At 45.9% G+C, this 9,894-nt stretch overlaps 1 protein-coding gene across 7 annotated transcripts in view; it reads right to left on the bottom strand.

Annotated features, from left to right (window-relative positions):
• LOC118513593 overlaps positions 1 to 9,239 on the bottom strand; it is a 59,344-nt gene extending 50,105 nt beyond the window's left edge. For 3 of the 7 annotated variants that reach the window (XM_036059576.1, XM_036059575.1, XM_036059573.1), the window contains exons 1-2: positions 9,039 to 9,177; positions 4,990 to 6,077 (exon numbers count right to left, since the gene is read on the bottom strand). The gene's annotated coding sequence lies outside the window, so the exon portion shown is untranslated. Of the gene's footprint in view, positions 1 to 4,989; positions 6,078 to 8,834; positions 8,982 to 9,006 lie in introns of those variants that run through there. The other 4 variants (XM_036059580.1, XM_036059578.1, XM_036059577.1 and 1 more) reach the window with 4 other exon arrangements.
• Between the last annotated feature and the right edge of the window lie 655 nt (positions 9,240 to 9,894).

Raw genomic sequence — 9,894 nt, 5'->3', positions numbered from 1 at the left:
CCGACGAGAGCCAACTTGCGCTCCCTAGAACGTGATTTGCTCACCGACACACCCCACTCGTGAAGGGTGTTGCAAACATCATTAGCACTGATCAGAAGCCACCACTAACAACGGCTCCCGGAACAAGGGGGTAGCGTGGGGCCGGCAGGCTTCTGGCGATATGAAAAGTCTCTTCTTTTTACCGGTCCATCGAACCGTAAGCGAAAACCAACGATCCGGCGTGCGGTGTCGTTCGTCTGTTGACTCGTGTTCGATCGAAGTATCATAACCACACCGAGCCGTTAGTTGCCGTCGATGCCGCATGACATAAGGGGTGGGCATGACTGGTGGACTTTGCCGAGCTGATTGGTCGTTGCTTCCGATTCTCGTGAGACTGCTCATCTCATCCATCTTTCTCATCTTCCTTCCTGGTCCGAGCGGCGAGACACATCAAAGCAAAACACACGCCCCAAGCTTCGACCTCGCGTGGGTAACGTATGCTCCGGCAGCTCTCACTCTGATTCCAATTGCTGATGACGACCGAAAATGCAGTGCATCATTAACTTCCTACTTCGTTCTGCTTCTGGGTCCCCGGGGGGAGTATCCGCTTCTCCGACCGCGTCTACCAGCTGCAAAAGTTCATCTGGTTTCTTCAATCATTCACGGTAAGTACACCACGACCCCCGGTATATCGTCGCCATTGCGCCAAGGTTTGCTTTCCCGTTCACTTCGGCAATTGATGAGTAACGAGTCGAAGGGTTCCGCAAGCAAAGGGGTTACCGTTAGCACCATGCCCAGCATCGATGCGGTAAGAAACTCGAGGTGAAGAAGATGAAACAGGCTCCAACAAAATTGTATCATTTGAGGTAAGGCCCGCGTACCTTGGTTCCACATCAATCGTTCTGCTGATTTCAGTTGGCCGTGCTTCGGAAACTCTTTCCCCTTTCGAGGTCATTTCCGACGTTTTCTTTGGTGCCCTTTTGGGAGAACGGCAATTTCTCCATGCCCATTACGACTGGCTAGAATATTTGGTTTAGAAAAAAAAATCAAGTAGAGCTCCGCATAGTGAAACTACACCGAAATGGTTCCATTTTCATAAAAGACTTTACCCCTCTCATGAGATCAAGATTGAATGTTCTCATTTTTAGTGTGCTCATTAGTTTTACCGCATGGACTTATCCCATTTCCGACTCGAAATGCTATTTCGGTACGCTATTCTTTTACGCTACCCATCATAATAGCACACGCCCGGCCCCGGAGCCAGAGCCGGATGAAGAAATTCCTGAAAATATTCTTCAAGCTTCAAGATAGTCATAAAAAATGTTTCGAGGGTAAAAAATACAGAATAAGAGGGATTAACTTTCTGGCAAAGCTAGCCGTGAGAAGGTACGACCGCACCTGAACAAGATTATGGCAAATCTCCCATGGACAGTTGACCCTGACAGACGGACCAACGGCCAAACAAAAGCATCAATGCGCATCAGAAATTAATTAGCACCAGTGGCAGTGTGACGAGATCATCATAAGCCGCAAACGAGGTAATGAAGAATCGCCGCCACTGCCCTCTGTCTGTCTTGGAGCAGTGACAACCGCTACCCTAACCAATGCTTTTTAGTTCGGCGGATGCGGCTTACTGCGTAATCCACCCAGCAAAAACCAACCACTCGTTCTCGTGGTAAATTTCCGATCAATCCGTCTAAGAGAAAAAAACCGCCGCCAACTCACAATAGATCACGCGAGAAATCGTGGTAAGAGGGGGGGGAAGTTGGGTGGGAAAGGAATTAATCCCCGCTTCTAAGGTTGCATTCCCACCGGACGAGAAGGAGGTAAGCCACCATCATCATAAAACCACCACCTATCTACACCCCACCACCCACCCCGCCAATTCAATGGGCGGTTGATGATACTCGGCTAGAATCAACAAAAACGACCGATTTCCGTCCGCCTGGGAAGCTTCGTTCCGAAGAGGTTCGTAAATCAACAGGTTTGACTCGGTTCGCGTATTGTTCCGATCGCGAAGGAAAAATAGCAGAACATCTTCAACAAGCCAAGTAACAAAGAAGGAAATGTACGATCGGCTACGCAAATTGGGAGCTGGAAACTGTGAGGGACATGGCAGTGCGAATGCCTACCCTCAATAGAACTACTCCATTTGGCATAATAATGTTTGAAAAGCATTCCGCAGTGTTCCTCCAGCCCAGCGATAGAAGGGGCCTGATGAAGAAGCAGCCCAAACCTCAAGCCGGAAAACCTCGTTAGAGTTTGCATCTGTGTGGTAAGAGCAGTTTTTTTGTTTCGTTTTCCCTGCCGAAGGAACTTGAAATCGATTCCGAATCCCGAGCATGAAGGAAAGCTCTTAACAACCAACAACTACCAAAAGCCCGCGAAAAAAAAAACTTCGCGAAGAAGTTCTTCAACTGTGCGCCACAAACAAAAACCCGCTATCACCCCACGGTACTTAGGGCTTTTACCAGAAGACTGCGGAGAGTGAGAGAAAAACCTTCCAATCCCAAACCCGGTCCGTTACCAAAACTCTTACCTGAGCTGGACTTTGGTGGCTGGACACCGTTTGCAACGCCACACGCCCGGCCACCCCCCTCTAGCCAGCAGAACCGCAAAAGAAGCTGCTGAGTCAAAATAAATAACAAACAGCTCAAAACGTCCAAACCATTCCGCCAAAAGCTCGAACAGAATGTGCGCGCGATAACGAAAAAAAATATCGGAAAAACATTACAAGTCTGTGGGCCGGGAGGCCTCACCGAAAAAATTCGGCCAACGGGAGCTTCTGTTTTTTTTTTTTTTTATTTCGAGCGGTTTTCGCTGGTAGACAGCTGTAGGGCCAGCTGTAGTTAGGAGCCTCTCTCGAGCCGTCCGGTGACTGCCAATTGGCTTCAAATGGACGCGTTCGATTAAACGCCAGGTTGGCCTACTTTCGGAGCCGAATTGCGCCAAACATTCTCCACTCACCCTGGTTGCGAGTTTTGTTGGTTGGGGGGCTGTTTTTTTGATAGCCTGCATGCACGCACACACACACACACACACACACGCGTGAACGGAGCGACTTATTGGACAGGCCCATTAGCTACACATTGTTTGATCAAGCCGAGGCATAAACTGGTGTCTTCTGTCCAAAAACTGAGGAAAGACGCATCCGTTACATGCTTGATCGAAAGTTGTGAAGAAATGGTGTAGCATTGCTCCAAGCCATCCGCCGTAGCATATTGCAGCCCGGAGGTACGTGTATGAAATTGGACATAGAAATTCACATAAAACTATACCCAAAATCAGTCACCGACTCAACCGATCGGTTTCATCGGTAAGCAAACGCACAAGAGAAAAAACATTTCATTTTCCCGCTGCAAGTAACAACATTCCTTAAGAAACCTCCTCGCTAACTGCACTGGAGACGATGGTGCAGAGAACATAAAAACACTCCACATACTTGCACGACCAGCACAGCGCTGGAAGTGGCTCATAAAAGCTCGCAAGTGTCACATGAGAATGGGAACGAAAGTCGACGAAACCGAACCATCCGTACCGAATCCGATGTGTCATGAAAACTAGTACCGAGACGCATAGCAAATGAGGCACCAAACAGCATACACGCCGATCGAGAAGAGACACAACCGCTGGTAATCGAATCATTGGGGCGCTGGGGGTGATAGTTTTTTCACACATCCATATCGTTTGGCCCGTTTCGTGATCCATCCCACCTTACGTACCGTGTTTCGAAATGGCAAGTGATTCCAACATCCACAACAATGATCGCTGAAGCACACACTGGGTCATATAAAGTGAGTGAAAATTGAAAATTATATTGGGTCATATTTTTCACCACTACGGATAACAACAGCGCGAAGTGCAGTCGCAGGCACAGTAGCAGTAAACGATTGCACAGTCACAATACTTCTGGCTACTGCTATGAAAGCAGCTGTGAAGTTGAGCTCGTTTTCTGCCCGTTGTTTCCTTCCCGACTTTACCTCGCAAAGCGATTTGCATATTTTACCCACTCTGACGGCAGGATGACACTGACAACGAATGGGGGGTGCATAAAATGCAGCTTTTATGTTCCACGATATTCGCGTTATGACTAGCGGAGCATTATTCTTCCATGATCTCATTTCGCGTCTGTATTATTCATGGGCTTTTATGAGAAATTCTAGCCAGCTCTTGGTGATTCAATTTATTTTGTTGAAAGCATTCTTGATGATTACTGAACACAAACTTTCAGTTGACACAAGTTGACCTGAATTATCCTTTTAGCACTTCAGCTTCCAGCTACTTAGTTTATGGCTACCGATTAACAGACAATTTACTAACAGACCTATACGCTCCCCCCGATCAGATATTGCAGGCAATTATCGATTCGCCCACAGCACCGTCTGATAGACACACGGAGTTTAACGTCGTAAACACACGAAGGCATTTTAAAAGCTCGCTGACACACTCACCAGTTTTGCCAGTACGATCACCCTGCTTCATACTACTTATCAAACGGGTGAGCTTGCTTTCCGATGGCATAACACGTGAACTTTAGCCAAGATATTATCTTCATCGCCATCGACGCATCCCGTGACCTACTTCTTCGCCTCGTTTTTTGTTTTGTTTTACTATTGCTGATCGATCAGCCTTGGAAAGGTTTTTCATTGGAGGGATTTTTTTCGCGGGCTCGCGCACACACACCTCTTGCGCAATTCATACCGTGCGAGAAGCGTCCAATGTGCGTAGTTACTTTTAAGCTTTAAATTACAGGGAAAGATCGCGATCGAGGTGGAAGATAGAGTGAGAGAAAATCAGCGCTAATCAGTATCTACTGACTAGCCAACGTGCATGAATAATATGACTCATTATGAAACGTTCCACACCACTCCTGACTACCAGACTTCAAGACGTGTGGTTTGGAACTTCCCAACACTAATACCAGAATGCTTGGTACTGCTACTGTCGCTGCTTCCCCTGCTTACAAATATTTAAACTAAAACCCCTTTTTTTACGAAACCGTTCACTCACCTGTATCGATGGCGTACGTCCGGAAGCGTTGGTAACGGCACGTGTCCTGCGCTTTTCCAAAGGATGCCTCCCAGCAGACGGCACGACTCGATGGCGGAGGTCACGTGGACTCACAGTGCCGTGGCAACACAACTGCACGGCAACACAAACAAACACGAAACACCCGGGAACCTCTGCCGAAAACGGAGTCCACAAGGATACGGTCGAGGACGCAGCAGGATGTGGTGGGACAAGAATTGACGGTGGGGCGCTTGTTTTTTTTTTGTTTGTCTGCCCACTGTTGTCCTGGTGGAGTTATTTAATTTTCGCTTTATTTATATCCGAGGGGTTCCTTTTCATTTCCCAACACACACGCACACACACACATGCACACGAGCCTCTCAGACACAGCAGGTGAAATCATCTGGCCGGACGACAAGGTTGCAGGTGAGTTTGGGAATTGGAACGTTTGCCTGCCCGGGGGCTACACATTGGGGGGGAGGGGAATTTCCGAAAGCCCTCAACGCAACCACATCGGTTCGCGGTTCTGTTTGCGATGTCGTTATTACACACCCGAAGCCCCTGGTGGAAGGAAGAATAATGGCGCGTTCTTGCGCTTTCTCCAAAACACTATGCGCAGTAAAACATTAAAAAACCGGCACACACTTTCTCACACAAACACACTAGTGGACTTCGATTTGCAACACTTTTTTGGCTTATAATTTCCAGTTGAACAATCACACACACACGAAACACTTGTATTTTAGCACTGTTTTCTTCAAGATGCCACGGTTTAGAACGGAATTTCCGCGTTTCGTAGCGGATTCTCTCTTCACACTTCACTGCCGACTCACCGCACGTCGCTTCGTTACGCAAACGTTACGAGCTCTTCCCGCTGTGGCAAGTTCAATCACACCTCACAGGGAAATGCACGCACATACACACACATACACACTCTTCACACACCTTTCGGCAACTATACTACACAACACTCTGCCGCTCGTGAGCACCCTAAACCACCATCATACCATTCTGCCGTTCTTCGCGACGGGGATGCGAAGCCGATAAATAATAACAACTCACTTGCACGTCGTTAAAAAAGAAAGTCGCTAAGAAAAGAGAGACAGCCGAGAATTAGAAATTAAAATTGTTGTGAAGCAAAACGCACAGTGCTAACGGCAATTTCTATTTTTTGTTGGTTTTGTTACCACCATTCTCGGTGTTCTATTAAACGGTTACATTAGACACAGGCAATCAACATTAATTGGCACTTTTTTATCAACGCAAAGAAATACACTCTGAAGCAGACGTTCTATATACGCACCGTTTCAGAACCGAGGTTTGCAACGGAGTTTTGTTTTGTTCATGTTTTATTTACACGAGCGATGCGGTTCAACTGCAATCGGTCCTGCTACGTGTTCGCCCGCTTGCGACGTTACTGTTGGTGACGGTTGCCACAGCGGGTTTTTGGGCATGTCTGCACACCAAATTCAAACATCGTCGTATGTGGGGGGTTTGAAGCAGAAATCCCACCCGTTTCCACCGTCCTTATGTTAACGACATGAAATGTCCAACTGTGGGATATGTGTAGAGTGGGCTGTGTCAGGCACGTTTAACGACTTTTTTTATTACAATTTGAACATCTACGATATTCAAGAAGAATACTTAAGAAACCATAAAATAGAGCCATTTTTATTTGTTGTTTGCTTGAGAAGGTAAACAAGTTGATTCTTACTATTTCTAAACTCTAAATAACAGATTATTGAACAGGTTTGTTTGAGGGTGAGATTTGTTTAAACAGTTGAAGTTCAAGACGTGATAAAAGAGATTGATTGCAAAATTTTGATGAAAATAACAGAGACCCACTACTATTATCCCATTATTAAGTCTTGGCAGGCCAAGACTTCTTAAGGATGTGTAGCCAAAATCGAAGAAGAAAAAAAGAACAGATCCTTAAAACAATTCAAAATTCATTAAATATGTAAAAAACATATTTTAATGGTTTATTGAATTAGAAAAACATTTGTCGGGCTGATTTGAAAAAGTAATTAACGAAGAAAAATCATCAACAAACAACGGTTCAACGAAGCAAAACAAATAATTCAGGTAAAAGAACAGCAACTAAATTATGGTTTTCATCCTTCTATAAGTCGCTACCGTCAAGCACATTAGCGCACTTTCCGCATTCCAACAAATCAAACACGAGCTGCAAATCAACTAAATCGCAAAGTAAAAGTTCACTCCCGAAATTCGCCCATAACCAGCCGGTTGCAGCATGCAGCGTTACGCCAGGCGCTTTAAAATCGAGTAATATGCAACCGCAAATAGTCTAGCAAAGCTGGTAACGCCCCAGACCGGCTCGCATTACTTTGTCGTCGGAGGAGACTTTCGAATTCTTTACCAGCGGGACCTGCTTCGTAACATGAGAGCGTACCGAACACGGACCTCGCGGCTCACGTTTTGCCTTCGTTCAATTATTTTCGTTACGTTTGTTTTTGCTTCCCTTGTTTAATTCCCTCCTTCTGAGGCCTTTCTATACTGGGCTAATATTTGGTGCATACATTATGTGCAAGCCTGTGCAGTTTTTTACTTTTTTTCGTTCTGCACGGTCAGAGAGTAGACAGACAAGTATTAAGAAGACGGGAAAAAAATGCTCATATCACCTCACAAGTCGTTCCAGCCAGTGTCAAACCTTAGATTCTACCGCGACTTGAGCTGTTGCGTTGAGTCAAACAAACCACAACGGCACACAAATAATAAACACGACATGCCGGACATTGCAACAAGGGTTTTTTTTTTGTCGCTGTTGTTGAGTGTTATTCCTTCTTCCCACCCCATAACACCTTTCTCGTGGACTAATTTAGGATTATCCAATCCAACAACTACCCACACCACCGACTGGTCAGCAGTGGAAAAGCCGCTCACGTGGATTAAGACGGTGAGCATTTACATCGGTGTTTGCGAGGCAAAAGCTGCCCTTTACTTTGTTTGGCCTCAACCAAAAACAAAAAAAGGTCGAAAACAACACCAACCCGATCGTGAGACACGGACTGCATGAAACAATCTTTCGTGCAGCTGCAGGTGCATTCGTGCTGCCCTCGCGGTGTGTCCCGTGGGTTGTATTCAAAACATCATCGGTCCAGTCACTTGCTTCACTCACTCACTAGAAGGCCAACCACTGTCTGGTGCAATGCGATGCGATTGAACGATTGTCGTTGAACGATCGCTCCGAAAGGGTCCGAAAGGAATCCATCCTCCACCTATCAGCAGTTCACCTCTGCTCTTGGCTGCTCTTGCCAATTCCTTTTACGAAACGATCGCCAATCGATCGATCGGCGTCCGGTGCGATGTGGAAAGAGATTCGATTTTGTTCGATTGTTTGCGGACACGGCGCACGAACGGACGGAAACGCAACACGCGGCTGTGTCGCGGATTGTTGCCGCCAAAAAAGGGCACAACCAACCGAAACCGGGAACACCGGATCTCGCACGCACCGTTGGCCGCACGTCGGGGTTTCTCGCCAGACCAGACCACGGGCTCGGCCAGTGTGCGAGAACGAAACCGCGTCCAGCACCCTGTTACGAGAACGTGTGGCGTGTGTTACTTCACATTGATGACAGTTCGATTGTCCACTACGGTCGGTCACGGTTGGTGGTGTTAGTGTAACTGCTAGCTGGTCTTTTTGCCCTTGCCTGCCTGCTGCTAGCTAGTGCAACGATTCTGGATCACATCATGTCGACCTTTTTTTGATACAATTTATCCATGTTTCCTTTGTTATACAAACTGCACTCAACGATAACAAAAATCCCCAACGATCATATTTGTTGATCGTTCATTACTGTGTTCACAGATGTTCTAAAACTCACTCAACTAACACACTTTAGAACTATCCACTAGCCGGTCTAAGTACAGACTCTCGCACACACACACGCACTGTCTGCTCTCCATTACGTATATTTTTCAGCACTTCATACACAAACACTTTGCTCCATGACACTTAACAGGTATTAAAAAATAGATTCCGTTTTCTTTTCGAACCATTCCATCACTTAGGTTGCAGAAGAACCCACCACGAAGAAACACCTTTCGTATGCTGCTGCTGCTGCTACTAGTATCGAAAAACCACGAACAAACCAACGCCACGAACACTACGGCGCGTACGTGCGTACCGTTGAACGCATTGAAATGAAATGAGAGAGCCAAACCTAAACCCTGCACAGCCAAACCGTTGCATTTGGCTTGGACCGTTCCACCTGGTTTCAGGCTTTCAGCTGGACTTACACTTGTCGGAAAGGTACTCGGAGCTCGCGCACGGTAACTCGGGACGCGGTGCTTCGGATCTGGCGGAATCGTGTCGGCCAGATCGGCTGAGTTACCCGACAGCCGATGTTGGGTAGCATCATCTCACGGGCATGCTGCAACGGTGAGAAAAAACGTGTGTTTCTGTTACATTACGTTGGGTGGCTATCGAATACATTACGCTCGACATCGTTAATAGTTAATTAAAATTGTTTACCTTTATGTTTCACGGTAAAGAATTTTACCGGAGAAGAATGTTACGAAAATATGCAAAACTATTATTAAAAAGAAATAAAAAATTATATTTTACCACAAAACAATGCGTTAAATAGCGTTCAGTAACTATCTTTTGTTTTATTTATTATTACCTTTAGACGTCGTATTGTCATCTCCGCGTGTGTTGACTGTGAATCATAAATTAAAACAAAAAAAAATTAAAGAAAATTAACAAGGCATTTCCTGCTTGTAATTTGCCATATCCCGGGCATGATCGGTTATTCAGGAACGATATCACGCAATTTTTATTATCTTTTTTTACGAAATAAAGCTTGTTTTTAAAGGCTTAGTAAAACACTTTGTAAACGACCAGGTGGGTGCTATTTCTACTAAACAGCATACCCGTATTTG

Source organism: Anopheles stephensi, chromosome 3, assembly GCF_013141755.1.
Source record: "Anopheles stephensi strain Indian chromosome 3, UCI_ANSTEP_V1.0, whole genome shotgun sequence".
NCBI lineage: Eukaryota > Metazoa > Arthropoda > Insecta > Diptera > Culicidae > Anopheles > Anopheles stephensi.
This window is presented reverse-complemented; position numbering and strand designations above follow the sequence as displayed.